Source organism: Globicephala melas, chromosome 12, assembly GCF_963455315.2.
Source record: "Globicephala melas chromosome 12, mGloMel1.2, whole genome shotgun sequence".
Lineage (NCBI taxonomy): Eukaryota > Metazoa > Chordata > Mammalia > Artiodactyla > Delphinidae > Globicephala > Globicephala melas.
The window spans coordinates 36,167,565-36,194,258 of record NC_083325.1 but is presented as its reverse complement, the minus strand read 5'-3'; the positions used below and the strand labels follow the sequence as shown (position 1 = coordinate 36,194,258).

Genomic DNA, 26,694 nt, shown 5'->3' with positions numbered 1-26,694 from the left:
ACTATAGCTTACTCTTGATAAGGCTAAAACTTTTTGTATAAGGCACTTTTGAAATTTTTAATTCTTAAATTATACATTTTTATGACTTTTCAAAGAGCATATTTTGAAAACAAGGTAACCTATTCTTTATAACTTAATTTCACCATTTTAATAATCAGTTTTTTTGTTTTGTTTTGTTTTTCGCGATACGCGGGCCTCTCACTGTTGTGGCTTCTCCCGTTGCGGAGCACAGGCTCCGGACGCGCAAGCTCAGCGGCCATGGCTCACAGGCCCAGCCGCTCCGCGGCATGTGGGATCTTCCCAGACCAGGGCACGAACCCGTGTCCCCGGCATCGGCAGGCGGACTCTCAACCACTGTGCCACCAGGGAAGCCCAATAATCAGTTTTATACTGTGTTGTAATAGTGATACCCTCAGGTGCTACTGAAGGAAGTCAGTCTGCCCCTAGTTGGAAGAGCTCCAGATTATGGCGATAATACTAGTTCTTTTACTAGTTTGTTAGCAATATATTCTTAGAACTTCTCTCTTCTCCCTAGAGAGGTTGACAGCAGTTACTATTCTCTGCCTAGCTTTCTATATTCCTGCTTTGGCACCATCTAATTTGATTCTTCTGAAACAAGTAACCCTTTTTTTATTAACTGAGGTATAATTGACATATAACATTATATTAGTTTCAGGTACATTAACTAACTCATATAGTATTTTACAGTTGACATAGCATCTTAACACACATTACCTCATTTAATTCTCACAATAAGTTTATAATGCAGGAATTATCACTATTCCTACTTTATAGATGAGAAAACTGAGGCTCAGAAAGATTGAGTAATTTATCTAAAGTCATAAGGCTGGTAAATAGCAAAAGTGATTCCAACTTTTCAATCTTTTCTTCTTCTTTCACCAAATTAAGCTTGTTATAAAGAAATTAGAGTCAAAAGGGGCCCATAAGAAAAAAAAAAAGATGAGATTCATGTACAAGCTTTGAATTTTTCTTCATCACAACATACACAATTAATTAAAACACTTTAGCTTACTTTCTCTCCTTTCTTCGCAGTTGAAGCTACCAGGAAAAGAAATCTAGATAGAGAAAATACTATTTATCTATTTCCAATTTCAAAAACCTATGCACCAGTAACAAACAATTCAAAACATAATAGTTCAAATCTGCAGTAAAGTAAGGCTGCCATTTTCAGGAAAAAATTTTTTTACTTCAGATTTGAAGACAACTAAACAGACTAAAGAATATCTGCATTATGTCACAGATTTCCTTTTAATTTTCCCTCAACCGCCTCCCCCTGCAAAGAGAGAGAATTGCTAGAGGACCTAAAGTTTTATGTAACCCACCAAACAATGCCCACTGAAAATATTTTCCAATCTGGTGGGAGTCAAGCACATTTGCTCAGGCCCTTACCAGAATAACACAAACTACAGGATTAGAACATTACTGATATGTAGGGTCAGATAATTCTTTGTTGTGTGTGGGGGGTAGGATGGAGTAGGACATGTCCTGTGCATCCTAGGATATTTAGCAATAGCACCGCACCCTCAGTTGTGACAATGAAAAATGTCTTCGGACACTGCCAAACGTTCCTTAGAGGGCAAAACTGCCCTTATTTTAGTACCATTGGTTTAGATGTTAGGGTCCTGGGTCTTTGAAAAAGGAGGCCTCCAACTAGCCCTGTATAATTTTTAAAAATTAATTTTGTTTTTAAAATTTGGATTTTTAAAAATAAGATGGTAATAGTACAAGAAGATAGCTAAATAATATATATGCCATCCTCCTTTAGGTTAAAGCATTTTAGAGGATTTTGTAACATGAATCGCATCTACTGTCACCTCTTCCCCTCCATCCCAAAGTTGGGGAATGTCCAGTTCTCTCCCTACTCTGCTAGTAAAATGTCAAATACTTACATACATATATACATACATACTTATATATACATAGGATCTAAACAGTTCTAACTTGCAAATCCCCATCTCTTGCCTTACATTGTCTCATTGTGGTTCTTGAGCCATGCATTCTAGAGATTCAACCTTCCACTCTTCAGATTTCCTCATCTGGTTTCTGCCATTTATTTGCGAAGCAAGCAGGAAGTAAGCTGATGACCTTTAAGATCTTTTCCAGCCCTAATATCCAATGCAAAAATACTCCTTCAACTTTTACTTACTGACTTCCAGCTGACTAAACCACCTCCTGAGATCACTTAAGTCATTAATCCTAACTTTTTTCTTTCTCCACTCTTTATAGCAATCCATGAGGAATACAACCAAACAGTATATCAACTGTTTAAAACATCACTTATTAATACCAGTGATCAGTTGATTATTTCCTGTCCAGAACTATTTTAAACATGGAAATTAATCTTAAAAGAAAATTTTTTCAGGGAGCTGATACTATTTATGAGTGAACCACAATTCACTCATTGAGATAGAAAGTATATTAGTGGTTGCCTAGGTCTGGGGCTGGGGTGGGGAGTAAGGGGAGTTTCTTTTTGGGGTGATGAAAATATTCTAAAATTAGATTATGGTGATGGTTACACAATTATGTAAATATACTAAATATGGATGAATTTAACACTTTAAATAAGTGTACTTTTACTCAATAAAGTATGTAAAAAGCTAAAAGCAGGAAAAGAATTTTAATCAACTTTTACTGATAGGAAAGGAATGTGATTAAGAGCAAATTCTGCAGTTTGCCATTTCAAGAGTTATGTAAGATTTGATTTTAATTCTGACATAAAAACTTAATACCTATTCAGAAATAAACCTTAACTTTTCCAGAAAACAAACATATGCAAATTTAATCATCTTTTCTTAGTAAACTTTGGATAATTTAAAAGCAACGGAAAACACTTCAGAAAGCCCAGTGTTAGAGTAACAATACCTCTCCAAGACCAAAATATATTAATATCATCAACAACAAGAAAATGTGAACAGCCTTTATAGTTTGGCATGCATTCTTTATAAAGAAAACCATAAAACATTTATTTCTTTTAAAAGTGACCCTCAGATTGTAATGTCTGTCCTGATAGTGCAATAATTCTGAAATTAACAAGCATAATTTTAAAACAGCCAAATCACAATAAAATCTCAAACATCTAATCCCTCAAACCACAACTATCAGTCGCCCAAAATTTGCACGCATTGATCATTTTTACCAAAACCTATCATTAGCAATGATGACCACTATGAACAATCAAGTAATACCTATTTCTAGGAAATCAGACTCTGACTGCAATACAAATACAGTCAAACAAACAAATCCCATCATTCCATCTGTTCTATCATAACTGCTTAGAAGTCATTAAGGCTCTGAAGGTACTTTTCCAACTAGAACACTTCATCAGATATAAAAGTCAACCTGACTGTCCATCAAAATCTGCAGTTTAAGTTACCACAATAACACGTATCTCAGTATACTATCATGACATCACTTGCCTTGTAAGCGTTTACTCTTAAGATTGCCCTGGGGTTTGACAAATCAGATATAGAACCAATTAAAAGCAAAACACAAAAACATTCCAATTTAATTCTTCGAAAGTAAGGAGAGCCCCAATAAAGACCAAAATAAAGCTGGTGAAAGGGGAACTTTAAAAAAAATTGCAACCCGGGTCAACCAAAATTCTAAAAATACCATCCCGAACTCAGTACACGGACAGACCAAGTGTTAATTATAATGGGCAGGCAAAAGTTCCCTTGTCAACGACAGGAGGGCAGGAAAGGCCTGCCTTTGTACCAATGCAGAGATGGAAAGACATAACTGAAGAAAAATTAATTATTGAACAAATGCTTGCAAGCTAAATTGCCAAACTGCAAAACACCGAGTTATTTTCTGGGTTGGCTTTCGGCAGGGGGAAAAAATGACTTTTTAAATTTAAATTATTCCAGTAGGATCAAAAAGGGGTAAGGGCCCGGCTAGAAAAAGAAAGGGAAAGTTTGGGGGCAGCGTCTAAGGCGGGTGGTGGCGGTTCCACAGCCCGGATCCCCGAGGGGAGACAGGGGCGAGAACGGCGTAGCGGCCGCGGGCTGGAAGCGAGGAGCACAGCTGCCGGCCCCGATCCCGGAGGGAGAGTAAGAAGGAAGAGGAGGTGGTGGTGGCCGGGAGGAATGGAAGCTTCGGCGCTGGTCAGTTGTGACCGAAACTCTGCCGGCTCCGGCAGGGGAGGAGACAGAGGGGGTGGGGTCTCGGTCCTCCCTCTACAGGAGGTCGGGGTGAGGGTGGGCCGCGAAGCGCTGGGGGCCGCGTGCGGCCGGCCCGACACCTACCTGCGGGTCCCGGGCAGCAGCCCCAGAGCGAGGCCTAGTGCATCGCCGCCGCCTCCAACCCTCCACGTCGCGCCGAGGCTGCTGCTCCGCGGCCGCCGCCGCCCGGAGCCCGGCTGGGCCCGAGCCCGGCTTCCCGCCCCCGCCCCGCGCCGGCTGGCTAGTCGGCTGGCGGAGCACAGGGCCGCCCTCTCGAGCCCAGCTCCGCTCGGGGGTGAGAGGCGGCAGCGGCAGCTCCCTCACGTCTCTCCCGGGTGTCCTGTCAGCCAGCAGTTTCCCCCGGGTCCGCAGCGCCGCCTCCGCCGCTCCTGCCACCGCCTCTCCCACATCCCCGGCCTCCAGAGGAGCCGCCGCCGCCGCCGCCGCCGCCGCGCCGCGACCACTACTCTAGCGCTTCTGCTCCCTGCTCCACTGGTTCCCCTCACTCCGCCCGCCTGCCTCGGCCCGGCTAGGTCCGGGGAGACAGTGTCCGAGGCCGCAGTGAGGCCGCCGCAGCCCCCAGCCCACAATCCACCGCGCGGCTCCGCCGGGGCGGGAGGCCGCGGCCCGGACCGGGGGTAGCTCTCGCCGCCTCAGGAGAAGGCCGGGGCCGGCGCTGGCGCCGCCGGCGTTACCCCGGAGCGGGGAATACCCCGCGCGGCTGCTCGGCGCCTCCTCTAATCTATTCTAATAGTCCTCCAGGCAAAGAGAGAAACCCACGCTGAACTCGACTTTTCCCCACGACCCTTCCCCCACCCCGCTGTGCTCTCGGCGGCAGCCAGGTGCCGTCTGCCGCCTTCTGAGGGACGGTCCGCGAACCCTCAGGGTGGCCTTCGCCCACCCCCCAGACCAACTGACTCCAAGCATCTCACAACCACCCAGCGCCTATTAAGAAGATACTTCCACAACATTCCACCTCTCCTTTCACCCCCTTCAAAGTGAAGGCTGCTCAGAATTTCCCAGTTAAGCGTCCTTTTAAAGGTTTAAGGTGACCCCTCCCCAACAATCCACTGGACTCTGGAAACTGCATTGTCTCTCTCTCGAGGCCTTCCCTCACCAAGTTCTTCTAAGTTTTCCCCTAGTTCCAGGCCTTCCTTCCAGGCACCTATCAAACTTCTCTGGCACTGAAATCAGTTATTCCTGCTATTTGACTGAGATGCTTGAAGTGTGTGTATATTATTAATACCTCCTCCCTGTGATTCTCAACGGTAATCCAATTTAGCCGGGTTTCAGAGGGCTGGTGATCTTAATCCAATAAAATACAATCCACAAGAAAGGGGATGTCTTAGGATATTTTTTAAAAGAGAGGAAAGGGCCATTTGAGTGCTTACGTCTTAATTTTAGGAAGATTTCTTTCAATTTTGAAATTATTTCTTTGCCTAAAAATATCAAAGTTTCAGGCATTTATAAGACACTTAAATCAAAAGTGAAAATATAAGTCTTACCTTTGGGGATTGAAAAAAAATGATTCAAATTTCACTTCTAAGAAGTCACTTTGAAAACTGCAAACATAACTCTTTGTGAAATAATAATTTACACACTAAGGAGCTAAAGTTGGGGGGAAGGGAAGGACAAAAGAGAAGGAAGCAACAAAAATAGCTGAGAGGAAATTCTTACAGTATGTTTTTCAAATTCAATCCTCTACAGTTTTGTAATAAGGAGAATGAGAATATCAGTCTCCAATATGAACTAAATTTAACTTTAAAATAAGAAATCCTCCTAAATCCCCAATCTCATATAAAACCAGATGAGTTTACATTATGAACATATCAAGGAAAGACTCACCAAATTTCATCAAAGGCCAGAAAGGAGAATAATTCACTTTAAATCTGGAATCAGTTCACAGATTATACTAAGAAATATAGCAGGTTCCTATATTTTGGAACATCAGGAAATCAACAATAGTTCAAAAGCTGCCTTAAACCTGGCAGTTTGGCCTTTTAAAAAATATTTGCATTTATATTATACCCCACCTTGTTTCAAAAAGATTCCAAGTTGCTGTAGTTGGCACTTGGGTTAGACAATAGCCACGAAGTATCTCCCAGACACTAGAAGAAGACAGACTGGTTTGCTTTCCTCATCCACCTGTAGATAACATACCATAGGAAGAAAATACACACTGAGTATTGCACTTAGTTCTTTCAGGGATCCAGCATGATTTTATTTTTACTTTTCCACAGAACAGTTCATAATCATGAATCTAAATGTAAAAGTAAATGGTAATGATCAGGTTTGCCAAAAATAAAACAAAACAAAAAACTGTTAACTGGACAAGTAATTTAGAAGTAGATAAATTTCAAATTAATTAATATGTTCACTTGTTATCCCTTGAATCATTTCAGTATTAAAAAGAAAAGCCAATGGTGGTGTGATGAATTGGGCGATTGGGATTGACATGTATACACTGATGTGTATAAAATTGATAACTAATAAGAACCTGCTGTATAAAAAATAAAGTTAAAAAAAATGATGGAATACTGAAAACTTGTATATTACTCCCAACAATTACTGAGTGTATTATTATCACGTGAAATATTATAACATTTCTAGTGTTAGAAGATGTTTGCATCTTCTAAATCAGCTGCTTGATTACTTTGGAAACAATTATTTAACTCTGTTAGATTGCCCTGTTACATTTCTCTTTGACACTGATATTCCACATTTTCATTTGATTACCATAATAGCAACTACCATTTACTAATAATTTACCGTGCTCCAAGATAGGGAAAACCAAGGTAGCATGGTGTATTAGTTTTCTATTGCTATGTACAAATTATCAAAACTTAGTAGTTTAAAATAACACATATTTATGATGTTATAATTTTGTGAGTCAGGAGTCTTGGCACAGTTTAGCTTGGTCTTCTGCTCAGGATCTCATAAGGCTGCAATCAATACATCAGTTATGCTGTGTTCTCATTTGGAGGCTTGACTGGGGAAGAATTTGCTTCCAGAGTCATTCATGTTGTTAGCAGAATTCCCTTTCTTGTGATTGTAGGACTGAGAACCCTAGCTTCTTGCTGTCTGGGGGCTGCCCTCAGCTCCTAGAGGCCTCCTGCAGTTCCTTGCCATATAGGTTTTCTCACTATGGCTGCTTATTTCATCAAACCAGCAAGGCGTGTCTCTAAACTCTCTAAAGTGAGTCATCTAGCAATACAGAATGATATTCTATCTTCACCATGTTCTATGGTTTAGAAGCAAGTCACAAATTTTACTCACACTTAAGAAGAAGGAATTACACAAAGTTTTGAATACCAGGAAGTGGGAATCATGGGGGCTACCCTAGAGTCTGTCTACCACCTGCAATGATTAATTCCACAGGCTTTGGAATTCAGCTAATTTTGGGTTTTTCAACCTGCTTTGACACTAACTCTGTGATTTTGATCCCAATTTCTAATCCTTTGTTTCTTCATCTGTCAAATAGGAGTAATATCCCCTTCACAGTTTATTTTTCTCCAATGTAAAGTGAGGGTAATGATAAATTTGTTGTAAGGATTAAATGAGCATTTTAGCACAGTAACTGATAACATGGGAGGCTCAATAAACACTTGTTAGTTTTCTTCCTTTTCCCTCCTCTCTTTTTTTGTTTTGTTTTGTTTTGTTTTGTTTGCAGTACGCAGGCCTCTCACTGTTGTGGCCTCTCCCGTTGTGGAGCACAGGCTCCGGATGCACAGTCTCAGCGGCCGTGGCTCACGGGCCCAGCCGCTCCGAGGCATGTGGGATCTTCCCGGACCGGGGCACGAACCTGTGTCCCCTGCATCGGCAGGCGGACTCTCAACCACTGCGCCACCAGGGAAGCCCCCTCCTCTCTTTTTTATTTTGATCTTGGTCTCCTAGAAGTCCCCACTGTCATTTCTACTTTCAATGGCTACTTTGGTAGCCTGTGTGCAGAGTACGCATATGTGTGTACCTGTGTTTAGGGCCATGCAAACCCAACTCTACTATCAATACCTTTAAAAATAGGACTGTATTGCAAATGTTATCTCTAACTTCAACTAGGAAAATTAAAAACTGATAAACCCATAACATTAGAAGGATAATTATTAAACATAGAGGCTTTGAGAGTTTAGAGAAGTTTGTTGGGATTGACATTTTTTCCTCCCTCAGAATCATGTTTAATATGCATATGGTACAAAAGACATGTTATTGCATAGTAGTCTTCATGGACTCTGGGTTTGCATCCTAGACCTGCCACTTTCTAGCTGAGTAACCTCAGGCATGTTCAGCTCTCTAAAGCTCAGTTCCTTGTAGGAATAATGATAGCACCCACTTCACAGACCTTCTATAAGGATTACATTTAAAGTATACTTAAATAGCATCACTTACTGCCTAGCTCATAGTCAGTACTTTAAAATGTTAGATATCATACTCATTATTATAATCTTTACTATCTCATTATTATTAGGAAAGCTGTGTTAATGAAAAGTACAGAACAGGAAGCAGCAAGACATGGCTATGAATGAGGTGGGTGAAGTGAGGCATGAGAAGTCACAAAATCTCAAAAGTTCTCGTAAACCAAAGGGCTGCAAGTAAGATAAATGGTCAGAAGTATGAAAATTTGCAAGTCAGAAGTTGGACAAGTAGGAACTAGGGGCCAAGGTAAAATTGTGAATTCTCAACCAAACTGTGAGTAATGCAACCTAAGACATCAGCAAGAGAAGGTCACATAGGGCTTCCCTGGTGGCGCAGTGGTTGAGAGTCCACCTGCCGATGCAGGGGACACGGGTTCGTGCCCCGGTCCGGGGGGATCCCGCATGCCGCGGAGCGGCTGGGCCCGTGCATCCGGAGCCTGTGCTCCACAGCGGGAGAGGCCACGACAGTGAGAGGCCCACGTAACGCAAAAAAAAAAAAAAAAAAAAAAAGAGAAGGTCACATAAAACAGGTAATTCCTACCTCAGACATGAAGTCTTTTATATAGTTCCTCCTGGAGCAGGAGTCAACCATATAGCATATCTAGTTGCATTTGGAACAGGAAACACTGAGTCCTGTTACTATTGGAAAATAGTGAATAAATTGTTGAATAGATTAGGAGAGTATAGCAATCAGAAATATGGGCATATCCTGACAAATGTAAAATTATTTTCAAATTGGACCATTTCCCTAGAGAAGTAGTTATACCATTTAATCGGTCCGATTATCATATTTTTTCTTATGTCGCTTTTTACAGTATTGGTTCCTTTATCTATGGAGGCTTTGTCTAACAAACTAAGTTATAAGTATTTCCAGGACAGGATTTTCTGTTGTTGCTGCTATTGTACTTTTTAAAATGTCCTACAGAATCTGGAACAATGTACTACATAGTAGACTTTCAATAAATGCTTGTTGAATTAAAAAATAAATATGAATTACTCCCACTTAGTAAATGGTATTTGGTATAATGAATAGTAATAATTCATGAAATTAATGGATGACCTTGAAATCATACTTGACTCTTTCATATTCCACATCTACCATGTCAGAAAATCCTATTAGTTCTACCTATTAGTTCTAGATATACCTTCAAAGTATATCTTGACTAAACACTTGTCACCACTCACATTGCATCCACCCTGGTCCAAGCCATCTTGCCTACAGAGCTGCTAACTACAGCTGCTGGGCTATACACTGCTCATTATGGGAAGCACCATTCTCAGACACTGCAGGGTGAATGATGCTTCTTGGAGTTGTATAGTGCAATGATCCTACTTGCCTGGATTACTGCAAAAGTCCCCTAGCCTTTGTCCCCCACCAGCTTATTCTCAACCCAATAATCAGCTTGATCTTGATGAAACTTAAGTCAGGTCATGTCATGTCATTCCTCTGCTTAGAACACACCAGTGGCTCTATCTCATTCACAGTAGAAGATAAAGTCCTGGCAAGGCCCTAGTTGATCTCATCCCACTCTTACCTCTCTATCTTTATCTCTTCCTAGTCCCCCCATTTCTCACTGCTGTAGTCATATTGGGCTCCTCACTGTTCCTAAATCCAGGCATGCTCCTGCCTCAGAGTATTTGCACTTGCTCTTCCCTCTGCCTGGAATGCTTTTCCCCCACATATCCTAATGGCTAACTCCTTCACCTTCTTCAGGTCTTTATTCAGATCTTACCTTCTCAGTGAGACATTCCATGACACCCATATTTCTCATTGTAACACCATGTCCTATGTGTTTTTCCACTTTATTTTTCTCCTTAGACTTTATTATCACCTAAGCCCCCATATGTTTTACTTATTATCTGTCTTTCCCCCACAGGAATGTAAGCTTCATGAGGACAGAGAGTTTTGTCTGTTTTGTTTACCACTTTACCCAGCCAGTACCTGGAACAATGCCTGGTGTGAGCTGAGAGCTCCGTAAATACTTGTTGAATAATGAATGAAAGATAAAGACAAACTAGTGCTTATAAACATAAACCACTTTCTTCCACACATTAAGCAGAATGAGTAACCAATTAGTCTAATGTTTTTTCAAGACTTGCCACTGATATGTTATAGGGCTCAAGATTTTTGTTAAGTCACTATTAATTTATTAGATAATGATAGTCTTGGCTTATTTTACAATTGGAGTATTTTAAGTAATAACTATATGGAATTATTTTTTAAGTACGCTATTCTATAATGAAAAGACAATGGTTAAACATCTATTAGAAAAAAAATTTAATTTAAAACTTCTCTAGGTTAAGGAGAAATTTCATTTAAACTTTTCTAGGAAAATTATGGGCAATTTAGAAACCATATATTTTCAGAGAAACAGAAGCCATGGGTGGCCTCTCAGGGATTTTCCTCAAGAACCACCCTCTACATCAACTGGGTACGTGACTCAACACCAACCATCACACAGAAAGAACCCCCTAAGCAGCAGGAATACAAATTCTTATACCGCTATGTAATATTTTTAAATAGAGAAAAAAATAAAACAGGAAATATTTTAGAAGCAAAATAAACAGAGACAAAAACAACGAACAGTGGTATCATGAAAACAGGACAATTTCACAACATAATCCAGAGTAAAAGATTAGTATAACAATGGATTGCAATTATATAATGGACTTTCGTTGGATACCAAAATGCATCAGAAAGGCCATTTAATTCTCATGCCACTGTCTGGTCATTTTGATTCCGATTCTACCAGGAAGTAAAATATCTGTGTTTTCTTGCCCTATTCTCTTTACTTCTGTGAATTCCTGAGCATTAATAAAAACAAGTTCTCAGTCAGAATTTGATTTCAATCTAGAAGTCTTATTTCTGAAAATCTAGCCTTGATTTAAAACAGTATTTTCCCCTTCCATACTATTATTTATTAACTTTTAAGGATCTATATAAATAAAAATAATGAAAAACTCAAAAGAAAGAAAACATCTTTGAAATCAAAGACTTTTGGAACGGAAGAGGTTTTTCACTTGCACATGAGGAAATGGAGGTCCAAAGGGCTGAGACAGATAACATTTTAGCAGTGGCAGCCGATTTCTAATCAGAAGCCAAGTTTAAGGGCTTCCGGTCCCATGCCGTTTGTCCCACACTATATTGTGGGAATGCCACACCAAGAAATTACTGAAAAAGAGAAGAATTATGTTAAGTGGAATTACTTATTATTTGAATCCAAAAAATGTCAGATTCTCCTTCTTCTCCAAAGAAAAGTTAAGGCTTTCTCGAAAAGTATGGAATTGGAAGGTTCTCAATACTTATAAGAAAAAGACATCTTGTAGGGAAGATTTTGCTTGGAAATAAGTCTTTAATAACTTAGTAAATAATCAATTAGATTAATTTATTATTTCAGGTATTCTTTACCAGTTCACAAATCCAAGAGACAGTTCCTATATTTGGTTGCAAGAATGCAGTATTTTAGAAAATGTATAGCTTATCTTTGTGTGTTCCTCCTTTATAAATATGCAAAAGCCTATTTCCATTCTTCTAAGTTTACCCTAACTTTATTTTACAGCTCAATATGCCCAGCAAAAGAAATGATAAAGAAAGCATACAGGACACATTTACAAAATGTAAGTATTTTTGTGTCTAATACACAAAAATTGAAGGTCAGACTAGTGAGTTTTTTTTCCACAGATCCCTACAACAAGCGTATATCAAACCAGTGAGCAAACAAAAAGCCTGTATAAATGGCTTTGTCTTTATGATTAAACTGGCTCACTGATGCGTGCCAGGGAGTGCTGCTTTGATTCCAGGTGGTCAGCATATCCCTCTAGTTAATGGCATCCAGAGGGAAATGGCTCTCCTCTCTGGCTGTCTGATTCTTTACTGCCTGCCTGAGCTGCCTGCCTTTTGCCCCAGTATGTTAGAGGCTACCTCAGTTACTCACTACTTGTCCCCAGAATGAGGTTAATTTTTTGTCAAAATCATGACTCCTCTTAATGGTGGAAGAAATATTCTGATTCTAAATCTCTTATTAGAATGAAGAGGTAGGGAAAATGTTCCTACACCAACACTCCCTAACCCCCTACCGTCATCCTCATTCTCCAGTAGACATCCAAACATCCGTTCACACTCAGTGGATATTTATCAAAGATGTTTCTGGGTCCTAGATGCTAGCAGTAAGCAAGATTGATTCAGTTCATGCTCTCATAGCACTCACAATCTGGGGGTGGTTTGGAGAGGGAGTACAGAAAAGAGACATTCAACAAATATTATAGAAAATGTTCAACAGTTGGGATACATGTCATGGAAAAGTAAAAGAAGCTATGAGAGCTTGTAAAGGTGAGTGTAACTTAATGTAGGTGAACAGGGAATCCTTGCCCATGGAAGCAGCATTTAAACTGAGAAATGAATAGGAATTGGCCAGGGAAGGGGAATAGTGGTGGTGAAGAGTCCCAGGCAGTGGAAAGAGCCAGCAGAAAGAAACTCTGAGACATGAAGGAGCTAGGTAAGCAGAGGGAAGAGAGAAAAGGCTGAAGAAGGCCTAAGCCAGACCATTCAGGGAGTACAGGTCATGGTAGAGTTTGGACTTTATTATAAGTTTTTAGAGGGCTCTGGGGAAAGAGATGACACAAGCATGTTTTTAAAGGATCAGTTTGACCACTCTGTGGAGAATGAGTTAGTGGAGATAACCAAGAAAATGTATGGCACTAGCAGCTAGAAAGGTATCTGTTATGGACTGAATGTTTGTGCCCCCCATACCCAAATTCATATGTTGAAGCCTTCATCCCCAAGGTGATGGTATTTGGAGGTGGGAACTTTGGGTGGTAATTAGGTTTGAATGAGGTCATGAGGGTGACGCCCCTATGGTGGGATTAGTGTCCTTATTAGAAGAGGAAGAGTGAGAGATATCACTGTCACAGTGAGACACGGTGAGAAGGTGGCTCTCTGCAAGCCAGGAAGAGGGCTCTCACCAGGAACTGAATCTGCCAGCACCTTGATCTTGGACTTCTTGGATCTTGGATCTCATAACTGCTAGAAATATTTGTCTGTTGTTTAAGTGACACAGTCTACGGTATTTTGTTATAGCAGCCGGAGCTAACTAACACAGTGTCTGAGTGGTCCAGGTGCTGGGCTAAGGTGGTAGTGGTAAAGACAAAGAGCAGTAGACAGATTGAGAAGTATCCTTGGAGACAGAATTGACAGTACTTGGTGACTGGTTGGACAAAGGGGCTAAGAAATAGGTAGATGTAAAGGATGATTCCTAGGTTGATGATTCCTAGGTTCCTGACAAGAGCAACTAGGAGGATGGTGGGACTATTTAATGAGGTAGGAAACACTGGAGGAGGAAAAGATTTGGCACCATAAGTTCAGTAATAGACATGTCCAATTTTGGATGTCTATGTACTAGCTATCTGGAAATACTAAGGAGGCAGTCAGATATATGGGTCTGGAACTAAGAGAGACCTGAATGAAGATATAAATTCAGAAGTTGTCAACATGCATTTAATAATTGAAAGGATGGATGTGTATGAGATTCCTGAGAGAGTACAGAGAGATAAGAAGAGAAGAGGAGGGAAAGGAAGGGAAGAGAAAAGAAGGGAAGAGGGCCTACGACTGACCACAGATCCATACAACAAGCATACATCAACATATATCAAATCAATGAACAAAAAAAATTTATATAAATGGCTTTGTCTTTATGATTAAACTGGCTCGCTTATGTGTGTTAGTGAGTACTGCTTTGATTCCAGGTGGTTTAGCATATCCCTCTGGTTAATGGACTAGGTCCTAAGAGGAGGAAAAGCAACCAGGGGAGACTAGAAAGAGGAACCAGAGAAATAATAGAAAAGCCAGGAGACCATGGGGTCACAGAAGACAAGGAAGCAATTTTTTTGGAAGAAGATGGGAGTGGTCAACTATGGCAAATAAGATGTGTTGTCCATTAGATTCAGCAGCCTGAAGGTCACAACTGATCCTACCAAGAAAAGTTTGGTAGTTGGTAGAATTAGAAGCAGATTATCATGAGCTGAGGACCGTTATATGAAAAGAACAAAGAATGAGTAAACTGTTTCTAAAAGCTTAGTTATAAAAAAAAAAAAAGTGGAGTAGGGGGAGGGACCAATGGAGTGGTAGGTGAATGTAAGGGAGGATTTTCTTAATATGGTACATATTTGAACATGTTTGAATTCCCAGAAGTTCTCTTCAAAAAAAAAAAAAAAACAAAAAGTAACTCCATTGGGCATAATAACTAATTTTCTCCCAAATATTTTTCACTCATGTTATTCTGTGGGTCAGGAGATCTAATATCACTTAAAACTTTTGATTGAACTTGACAAAAAAAATCTGGCTTAAGCTAAAAATTGGGGGGGGGGGAAATTTATCACCTTATGTAATTAAAAAGTCCATGGTTGGGGATGACTTAGGACACGGTGATATTTAGATGCTCAAGCAGGAACCAATTTTCCCCATCTCTCAGCTTTACTGTCATTCATTTATTCATTTGAAAATATTCATTGAAAAGCTACTATGTCTATTTTAAACACTTGAGATACAATGATACAAAAAACAAACCCACTTTGACTACTTCTTTTCAGCATTTAACTGGAGGTTCTAGCCAGTGCAATAAGTTAAGAAAAAGAAGTTTTAACAGTATAACAAATAACAGTATTATTTATGGGAATAAATAAAATTGTTATTATATTTATGTAATATAACTGTGTATTTAGGAAATCTCAGTGAATCTACAGATATATTACTTGAATTAATTAGCCAGTAAGGTTGCTGGATACAAGGTGTGGGAGGTAGAATTCTAAGTTGTCCCTCAAGATTCTGGTCCCCTGGTGTACATACCCTATGACATTCCCTCCCCTAAAGTGTGGGTGGACCTGTGAATGAGATTTCACTCACATGATTAGTTTATTGTGTATGGCAAAGGTGAAGAAATTTTGAAGATGTAATTAAGACCAGTTGAACTTGGGGTAATCAAAAGGGAGATCATCATAGTGGCCCTACCTAATCAGGTGAGCCCTTTTAAAAGAGCTTAGAGGTCAAAGATGTCAGAAATCAGATATATTTGAAACAAGAGAAATGGTATCCTGCAGGCCTTGAAGAAACAGAATGTCATACTCCAGAGAGGACTACATGACAGGAAACTGCAGTGTCCTCTAGGAACTAAGAGTGGCTGCTAAATGACAGCCAGCATAAAAGAGGAACCTCAGTCCTACAACTGCAAGGAACTGAATTGCAGCAATAATCAGTGAGCTTGGAAGAGGACTCTCAGCCTGAGGTGAGATCATAGGCATGGCTGACACCTTGATTTCAGCCTAGTGAGACTTTGAGCAGATGACCTAGCTAACTCATATCCAGACTACTGACTCATGAAAACAGTGACAGAATAACTTTATTTTTTAAGATGCTAGGTTTGTGATCATTTGTTATGCAACTATGGAAAACCAATATAGAAGGTCAACATGCAAAATTCAATTATTTTTCTATATAACAGCAACAAACAGAAAAAAAAATTAAATTGTTACCATTTATAATTGCACAGAAGTATCAAATACCTAGGAATAAATCTAATTAAAGAATGCAAGACTTATCTACACAGAAAACTATAGAACTTATGGAGGGAAACTGAAGATAACCTAAATAAATGGAAATATGTGCATTGTTCATGGATTCGAATTTCAATGTTGTAAATATGTCAATCTCTCTAAATTAATTTATAGATTCAATGCAATCCCAATGAAAATCCTAACAGATTTATTTGTGGAAAATAGCAACCTGACTCTAAAATGTATATGGAAATGCTAAAAGCCAAGAATAGCCAAAACACTCTTAAGAAGAAGAGTAAGATAGGAGGACATACTCTACCAGTTACCAAGGTTTACTATAAAACCACAATGTAATATGGCATGGTATTAAGGTAGCAACTAAAGATAAAAAATTCTTAAACCTCTTACAAAGCAAAAAATAAAAGACAAGTAACTCAGTAGAAAAATGGGCCAGGCAGTTGAACAGGCACGTCATGGAAAAGGATATCCAAATGGCCACATGAAAAGGTATTTAAACTCATTAGTCACGAGGAAAATGTAATATGATATACTATACTACACATCCACACTTAAAAGACTGAAAGTACCAAATGTGGCCGAGGATGTGCAGGAACAGGTACATAACAGGGTGAATTCGTGTGATCACTTTGTTCTTTTAATTAAAAAAAAATTTTTATGGTACGATCATTTTGGAATGTAATTTGGCAACATCTTCTAAAGTTGAACATATGTACACTCATGTACACTCTATGACCCAGCAATTCTATTCTTAGGAATATATCTGATAAAAATGCGTGTATATGTTCATCAAAGGCATTTATAATAATGTTGAGTAACAGAAGCCAGACACACAAGAATGAATACTATACTTCTATTTACACAAAGTTGGAAAACTCAAAACTATGGTGTTAATAGTCAAGAGGAGAGAGCAGGTAGTGACTGGGAGGAGTATGAGGCGGGTAATGTTCTATTTCTTGATCTGGGTGGTAGTTAAATATGTGTATTCACTTTGTAATAATTTTTTACTCAAATTAGTTTTGTGTGTTTTCTTCTGTATGTGAATGATGTATCAATAAAAAGTTAAAAGAGTGCCAAGCTTCCTCCCCTCATGGACTTTATATTCTCCTGTGAGGATCCCTACGCTCCTCTGTGTTGGTGGCTTCGATGTCAGGCTTCAAGTGGTGGGAAGAAGTAGGAAGATAGCTCCCAGCAGCTCCTCATCTACAACTTCCCACGTTCAAACCAGAAGCCAAGGTAGGCTTCTCTGCTGAGTCTTACAGGCTCAGCAAAAGTTCCAGGTTGCCCCTCTCTGGCCCTGATTGAGGGATGCTCTGATCCCAGTCACTGAGGCCTGTGTGAGGTTCTTAACTGGGAAGCCTGAATCACAGTCAACCTGAAACCAGAATGAAATAGGGTCAACTTCACCAGAACACATAAAATAAGAATGAGGAAAGATGTGGTTCTCCAAAAAAAAGAAAAACGAAACAAAACAAAAAACAAAACTGGGGCCGCATTTCAGAAAAGGAAATAAATGTGGGCTGAAAAGCCAGGAAGCGTGTACCACGGGTCTCCTGCAAGTGAAAAACCAGATTTGCCAATTCATATTAGGTCAACTTCCCTTTAATCTCTTTCATTTACCACACATGTTTCAGGGATTTGTTTTGCTTACTTCTTCCACTACTAACATGATTGCAAATAGACTCTTTTCTTCCCTTTCATTAGCTGAGAAGTAGGGTACTCCCTGTTTCTATGGCTTTGAGACAAGCTGAAAACAATCAACCAAACAAAAATTAACAACAAAAATCCGTTTAGAGTTTTAAATATCTGTGTCTGCTAGAGACTACAATGGTTAATAAAAATAATCAGACCTTGGAAAATAAGTTCTATTTCCGCTCACCTTCAGAGGCTCCTTTCAGGTGCCTCAGGGGATACCTTCTCTGGTAAGCTTTCTTTACCATCTCCTTCCCTGATCTGAGTTACTCAGCTCCTCTGACTGCTTGCTTACACTGTACTGTAATTTCCTGTTTTCTTATCTGTCTTACCCATTGCCTCATATGTTCCTTGAGGACAGGCTTTGGCCTATATCGCTGTATCACCAGTACAAAGCTCACTGTCTGGGACATACACGACGGAGGGTCAATAAATATTTTCTGAATGAATGAGTGCTTCATATCCCACTTGCATTTAATTCTGGTAACAGCCTGTGAGATAGAGATTATTAGCCTGAGGCTTGGAGGGGTAAGGTAGGTGACTTGCCCCAAATCACACACAGGTAAGTGGAGTCAGGATTTGAGCTTGGATCTATCTGATGCCAAAGTCTGGGCTCTTGGCTACTGTCTTGGTCAAAAATCTTCATTTATTTGGAATAAGGTTCAAACTCTAGCTTGCAAAAGTTGTCCATAATTGGATCCTATTTGCCTTTCTAAGCCTTTCTGTCATTCACCTTCACATATCTTTCCTCACAGCCCCTGAACAGACTTGGGTTTTCCTGCCTCTGTTTTTGCTAGGCTCTGCCAACTCTGCCTACTAATCTTATTCCTTCTTCAAGGATCAGCTCAGATGTCATCTCTTTGATGAAATGTTCCCTTATCATTTAGCCAGAAGTGACATCCTCCTCTTCTCAATTTTCATATCCTTTATTTCCTGAGCCATGGACATGGCATTTATGACACACTAGTGTCCTGTTCAAGCTATTAGCAGACCTCTTAGTTTCCATATTAGACTATTGCTCCATGGCCTGTCCCTCTATGGCCCCTCATACAGTGACTTGCACATGGTAGACTTTAAAAATGCTGGATGAATTAATGGTGGCAATGGTGACTTTTTGGTATGCCACCCATCTCCCTCCCTGTCTAGGGATTATGACTGTGCAAATCATTGTTAAATCTGCCTCATATCTCATATCCTCCTCATATTCCATAGTCTGTGCTCTCTTGGGACTCAAAGGGATCTTCTGCATTCAGAACCACCAGCTCTTAAGTTGGAAAATTGAAGTATAGAAGGGGTTTTTTAAGCTGTCAACAACGTGGTTTCACAAATAGTTTGGTGACATGGCTTTGTGAATAATATCTTTTTTTTTTTTTTTTTTTTTTTTTAGTTTAGAAGGCCTAGTGACTGTGAGAGGAAAAAAAATAAGGGAGTTTATTCTAGGTGTTTCTAGAGCTGAGGTAATTTGGTCTGTTAACAGTAAAACCTGAAGTTAACCAGAACCCAATTAACTAGCAGTAATTGGCACCTCCAATGACACAAACACACACACACACACACACACACACATGCGCGCGCGCAGAAGAGGGAGAGAGAAAGAGAGAGGATTTGCCCTTAGAAGAAACAAATGACAAGAACAACACAATATTATCAGGTGCACTCAAAACAACCACTAGCAGCATGTGCCCTCCTCTCTCAAAACATCGTTTACAGAAGGGAAACAACTCAAACTTCTGAATCATGCAACGTGATAGAAAGATAGAAGGGTTTACCAGAAAATTCATTTAATCAGCACATGTTATTTCCCACAAATTGTGGTTAAGCAGTGTTATATCTTAAGACTATAGTGAGCTGCCTAGGAGTTGTGGGCAAGTGTAATTCCTTAAAAAAAAAAACAACTTTGCAAACTTGTTCAAGAATTATAGCAACTCAGCTAACTAGAAATGTAAGCCATTTTCAAAATGAAACCAGAATCCTCAAGGTACAGCTGGAGCAGAAGATTCTGGAGTGCCTTGTTTTCTGCTAAATTGCAGGCTCCTTCAATGATCAGGTTTCAAGTTTTACTGCAGCAACTGACTCAAAGTGATTACTTAGCTTGCAAAAGAGAAGAGTGTAAAGGAACATGACTGAGGTACTGAAAATTGCAATTAAAGAGGGCACATGAAACTTGATCTGTTCCTCCTTTAAATCTGGTTGAACAATACATGGACAAGAACATTTAAAATAAAGTTTAATATTAATGGAAATACTAAAGAAGCAACTAAGATTTCTGGAGACATTTTTAAAGGCATAGTATTTATAATGGCAAAGGGGGACATGGAGAAAAAGGCTAAAATAAGATATATTTTTAACTGAGTAATCACACATATTAGCATTTGATGACAGTCAACAATGTCAAATTTCAGGTGATTAGAACCCAAGAACTTGGTGGGCTAACCCTGAAGACGCTGCTGGAAGAACACAACAATAGCCATTGTAAGGTTGGAGGCAAATTAGCATGGTGAGCAAAGTGGCCAGTACATCAGATCTTCAGATGATGGTGACGATGAGGAGAACTGGCGTGTTCACAGCTACTTCCCCATTATTTGAAAAAAAAATGTCCCTGAGTTTCTTTTTGTTTTTCTCCATTTCTTGGATTACCTTCCCTGCACCTCTTCCTACCTGCCCCACCCCCAACTCTGCATATCCAAATTCTACCTCTTCTTCGAACAAACTTTTAAAAATGCAGTTTATTCCAGAAAGTGATTTCTGCGCTCACTACTAGGAAAAAGCAAGCCTCTTCTCTTTATCCCTCCTCCACACCTCTTGTGAGGCACTAGTCATTTTCTGCCTTATAATATGGATACGTATAATGGGGCTTGTTTCCCATACTAGACCTTAAGCATAAGATTCATGATTTATCTCTGTATTCTCTACCTTATCACTTCTTTCTTATGTATAGAAAGCAACCAACAAATATTTGTAAATAATTATAAATTTGTGTTTAGTGAATGGAATAGTAGAGATGGAGTTGCACTGATGTAACTTTGTCTTATCCAGATTCTCTTTGACCAATGTCTCATCTTTTCAAAGGCTAAAGATGCAGTTCTTATGACTTCATGGGCTAAGGATTATCAGTATTAAGACAACATATGATACACATGTTTTAGAATCTTTGTGTGAATTAACTTTATAAATTTAATTATATTTTAATGCCAGAGGGGTTTTGCTATTTAGAGAAACCATGTATAGGATCCTTTTGAAATACTTAGCTCCTCCTAAGTATTTTGCTGTAATTTTAATGCATGGAGATAGTTTTTTATTTAAAAAAATATTTATGTACAATAAAAGTCACTTTTTTGATGCCTAGCATTATAAGTTTTGACAAACGCATAGAGTCACATAATTAAGACACAGGACAGTGCCATCACTCAAAAAGTTTCCTGATGCTGTCCCCTTGTTAGTCCATCCCCTCACCACAAACCCTTGACAACCACTGACCTGTTCTCTGTCCCTATAGTTTTGCCTTTTCCAGAATGTCATATAAATTGAATCAGATAATATATAGCCTCTTGAGTCTGGCTTCTCTCGCTTAGCATAATGCATTTGAGATTCATCCATATTGTTGGCATATCAATAATTTATTTCTTTTAATTGCTAAGTTATATTCCATGGTACAGAGGTATTACAGTTGAAGGATATTTGAGTTATTTCCAGGTTTTGGCTGTTATGAATATATCTATTATAAATACTCATATACAAGTCTTTGTGTGAACTATATTCTTTTCTCTTGGGTAAATACCTAGGAGTGGGATTATTTGGTCACATGGTAAATGTGTAACTTCATGAAAACTGCCAAATTGTTTTCCAAAGTTTCTGCAGAATTTTGCATCCCCATCAACAATATATGAGAATTGCTCTACACCCTAACCAGCACTTGGTATTTTAAGTTTTGTTTTTAGAAACCATTCTAATGAGTGTGTAGTGGTATCTCATTGTAGTTTTAATTTGTATTTCCCTAGTAACCAAAGATGTTGTGCATCTTTTCACGTACTTACTTGCTATCCATCCTCTTTGGTTAAAATATCTGTTGAAATCTTTTTTTTCCATTAAAAAATTGGGTTGTTTATTTCATATGGCTTGCCTTTACTTAAATAATTTTTTAAAATCACATAACTTTGTAGAAAAAGAAGAGAATTAAAATCACCCATGAATCCACAATAGGTGATAACTATTTTTAAATATTGTATATGTACTTCCCATCTATTTTCTTAATGTGGGTTTACCCTAAATTTCTTTGGTTGCACCAGCCTAAATATATAAATGAGGTCAGCAAGTAGTAATAAGTCAAGTATAACTCAAGTCCTTTCTATGCCTTGCTCACAAAATGCTTAAGATAGAAGAATGGAGGATTCTTCAATGGAGAAACTAAATAGCCTTAGAAAAAGATATTTTCACATACTGGCTTTAGGTAATTGGCCAATGAGAAGGCTGTTATACCAACTGATCACCCTAAGAGAAGCCCATCATTTGATCTGTTCCCTTCACCCCAGCAAGTGCTTTCAATTTACTTTTTTAGTTGATATCTGTCACTTAGAAAAAGAACAGAGACCCAAGAGTCACCCGAAAATTAAGAAAAGCCTTGGAACATTACTCAGCCATAAAAAAGAATGAAATAATGCCATTTGCAGCAACATGGATGGACCTAGAGATTATCATACTAAGTAAGTCAGACAGAGAAAGACAAATATTATATGATATCACTTATATGTAGAATCTAAAAAATGATACAAATGAACTTATTTACAAAACAGAAACTGACCCAGACTTAGAAAACAAACTTATGGTTATCAAAGGGAAAGGTGGGGGGAGGTTGGGATTAACATATACACACTACTATACATAAAACAGATAATCAACAAGGACCTACTGTATAGCACAGGGAACTCTACTCAATATTCTGTAATAACCTATACAGGAAAAGAATCTGAAAAAGAATAAAAATATGTATATGTATAACTAAATCACTTTGCTGTACACCTGAAGCTAACACAACATTGTAAATCAACTATATTCCAATATAAAATAAAAATTTAAAAACAAGTCCACAACATCAGAGGTAACAAAGAAAAAAGGAACTCAGAGGAAACAAAGATGATGCAGGATGCAGGAAAAAAAACGAAAAAACAAAAAAACACCTTTTTTAAAAAAAAGTACTTGAGGGAATTCCCTGGTGGTCCACTGGTTAGGACTCCGTCCTTTCACTGCCAAGGACCTGGGTTCAATCCCTGGTCGGGGAACTAAGATCCCATGAGCCATGAAGCACAACCAAAAAAAAAAAAAAAAAAGTATTTGAAAAGTAAAAATACGATCACTGAAATAAAAAGTCCCAAAGGACATCAAGAGGAGAATATTGAAGACGAAGAAGACAAGGAGATAGAAAGTAGGGGAAAAATGTAAGAGACTTTAAAAATCAAACAGAAATTCCATTGTTTAGCTAGTTAGAGTTCCAGAGAGCACAGGACAAAAATGAAGGAGAAAAAATTATAAACGAAATCCTAGAAACTTTATCTGATGTAAAGAACATAATCGCCAGGTGAAATACCCAGCCCAATGATTGAAAAAAGGCCTATAACAAGGACATGATGATAAAATATTAGTACACTGAACATAAAGATCATAAGACCTTCTAAAGAGGGGAAAGATGATTGTATCAAAAGGAAGAAGAGGGCTTCCCTGGTGGCGCAGTGGTTGAGAGTCCACCTGCTGATGCAGGGGATGCGGGTTTGTGCCCCCGTCTGGGAGGATCCCACATGCCGCAGAGCGGCCGGGCCCGTGAGCCATGGCCACTGAGCCTGCGCTCCGCAATGGGAGAGGCCACAACAGTGAGAGGCCCACGTACCACAGAAAAAAAAAAAAAAGAAGAAACAATAACTTCAGCCTTCTCAATAACATCACTCAATTCTAGAAGACAATGGAATATTATCTTCAACATTCTGAAGTGAAATTATGTTTAGCTAAGAATTTTATATCCAACCAATACAGTGTGAGGGTAGAATAAAGACATTTTCAGAGATTCAAGATCTCAAAAATTTATGTCTTATGTATTCTTTCTAGGGAAATTACTATTTCAGAAATATAAGACAATCAACCAAGAAAGATGACAAGGAGCCCAGGAAATAGGAGAGCTAACCCAGAGGATGGTGAGAGAAGTCCTAGAATGCTAGAATGACAACCATGTCCCAAAGCCTAGGGCTCATTCAGTCCTGATTAGATCAAGAAGACAGAGATTTTTTTTTTTTTTTTGAGAATAAAAGTGGAACTGATAGATTAATGGTTCTGTGTTTGGAGGCTTGGAAAAATAATATTTCTAGCCTTTTGAGCCTTGAAAATCTTTATATATAGTCGTAATTATGTAAGTTCTGACTACTGGCTTAAAACATTTTTGCCTTGTGACATTTTTGCCAAGAAGTCTTGCCATATGACATTTAAAGATTATGATAAATCTATAGTGGGAGGAGGTGGGGAAGGGAAGTGGAGGTGGAGGTGGAGTAAAAGGGCTAAATCCTCAACCACCATAACAGGATGTCAATAGACAATGTCTTAAACTGAGAAATTGAGAAATAGCTGAATGAGCAAAGTACTTAAACACAAAGAGGTAAATAATAGATAAAATAGTTAGAAATTGAAAGTGGCAGCCTCTCAAGAGCAGTATGGATAAGAGATGGAGCAGAGGTCCAACTGTATCCCCACATAAGTCTTCTAGCATAATTTATTTTTTTAGAACCATGTGCACATATTACTTTGATGAAAAAAACACAAAAATTAAGTAAAAATATTTGCATACACTCTTCAGACAGAATTGGAGTTGATGTTTCAAAAGGCCTTACACTTTTTAGGTATTTGCTATATACTGTAAAATTGTCTTCTAGAAGTTATCAGTTTTATTGCCACCAGCATGTATAACTAGTATCCATTTCCCTACCTCTTTGCCAATCTATATTATTTTTTTTCAAATCTTTGCCAGTTGGATAGGGGGGAAAAGTTTCTAACCATTATTTGAAATACATTTTCTTTAATGGGTCCTACTTACAGTTGAGGCTAAGTGGCATTCTGTCAGTTTGCTTCCTGTTAAATTCCTGGATTGCTACTTGATGAAATTGCTAATCTTCTATATGAGTATATGTCTTAACATCCAGACCTAGAGCTAGACAGACTGCAAAAATTGCCTTAACTGTGAAGTAATAGAAAACATATCTCAAACAGAATTATTGATCTGCTTTCCCAAGCAAGTACCTCTTCCTGACTTTCCTACTTCTATTTAAGACCCTAGTAATTTTGGACCCTTTCCTCCATATTTAGTCAGTCATCTAATGAATCAACTTTGACTCTACATAGACTCTTATACTTGTTTCCTTTTTATCCCCTCTTACCACTCAAATGTTGCTTTTGCTTTCAGAAGAATTTTGATAGATATTTCCAAATTTCCCTTCCAAAAGATTTTATATGAACTTATATTTCCACCAATAGTGTAGGAGAACAACTCTGTCCTTGAACTGTCAACACTTGGTACTAAACTTTTTGATCTTTATCAATCTAATAGGTGAAAAATAGATGATACCTCATTGTTATTTTGATTTGTACTTCTTATGTATGTAGCTAAAATGTATAATTTCTGCCTACATCTCAGTAACCAACAGTAGGTCACATAGACAGGCTCAGAGGCAGGGGGCTCACAATGCCAGCATTTCACTATACAGCCTTTACAGTGCAAGGCAGGGAGGAAGGGGGCTGGAATGGATGTTGAAGCCATCGTCATTTTTCTCATATATGACTGTTGAGTTTTATGTCCTTCTCTACCCTAAGATTAAAATTTTACTCATTTTTTATAACTTTTTATTATAAAACCATTGAAATACACAAAAGTAGAACAGAATAACGAACTTTCTGGTATCTATCACACAGCTTAAAAATTATTAACATTCTATATTTTGTTTCACTTATCCCATGCCTAATTATTTTTCTGAAGTCTTCTAAAATAAAATCTCGGATACTGTATTATTTCACTCATGAATAATTTAGTAAGTTTCCCTAACAGGTAAGGAGTTTTAACTGATGTATAACATATAGACATTAAAATGTATGGCTCAATTAACTTTCATAAAATGAAAACACTCATGTAACTTCATCTCATATCAAGAAAGAGAACATTACCAATACTCCAGAAGCCCCCTTTCTGTCTTCTCCAGGTTATTACTGTAGGGAAGAAAAAAGTTTTCTTTGACCCTCTTAGGGTCCCTGGATGGGTCTGACAATTAAACTGACAGAGACAGGTTAACAGGAGAAGAGCATACAATTTTAAAATAAATTTTACTTGACATGGGAGCCTTCATATGAAAGTGAAGACACAAAGAAACAGAGCTGTGTATTTTACACTAGGTTTGATGAAGAGTGGACAGTGATGGAGGAAGAGGCTAGGTTAAGGAGTATGAGATAATGTAGTATAAACTAGGGGAAATTCACAAGGCCTGTTTGTTAGGATGCTTCTTGGTGTCCCTTTGTCTTCCAAAATTAGGATGCACCTTTACTCCAGCTATAGTGAGGGCACCTCTCACATGAGAGTTTTATGACCTGTTTCAGAGGAGAAGGGTAGGAAGGGGGGTGAAGGGTAGGGGAAGGTGGGAGAGACCTTCTTGCTCTGCTGTTTTTTCAACTCCTTCAGTTTAAAATAGTATTTCATTGTATGAAAATTTCATAGGTTTTTAACCATTCATTATATTAATGGATATTTGGGGTAATTCCAATTTTGGGCTATCGCAAAAAGTGCTGCTATGATCATTCTTGTACAAGTCTTGCTGCACATATGTCTGCAT

The 26,694-nt window shown here is 38.7% G+C and overlaps 1 protein-coding gene across 2 annotated transcripts in view; it reads right to left on the bottom strand.

Annotated features, from left to right (window-relative positions):
• The window catches only part of VPS54 (VPS54 subunit of GARP complex), a 92,666-nt gene extending 87,533 nt beyond the window's left edge, over nucleotides 1–5,133 (bottom strand). The window contains exon 1 of one of the 2 annotated variants that reach the window (XM_030877369.3): nucleotides 4,266–5,133. The gene's annotated coding sequence lies outside the window, so the exon portion shown is untranslated. The remainder of the gene's footprint in view (nucleotides 1–4,265) is intronic. The other variant, XM_030877370.3, reaches the window with a different exon arrangement.
• Between the last annotated feature and the right edge of the window lie 21,561 nt (nucleotides 5,134–26,694).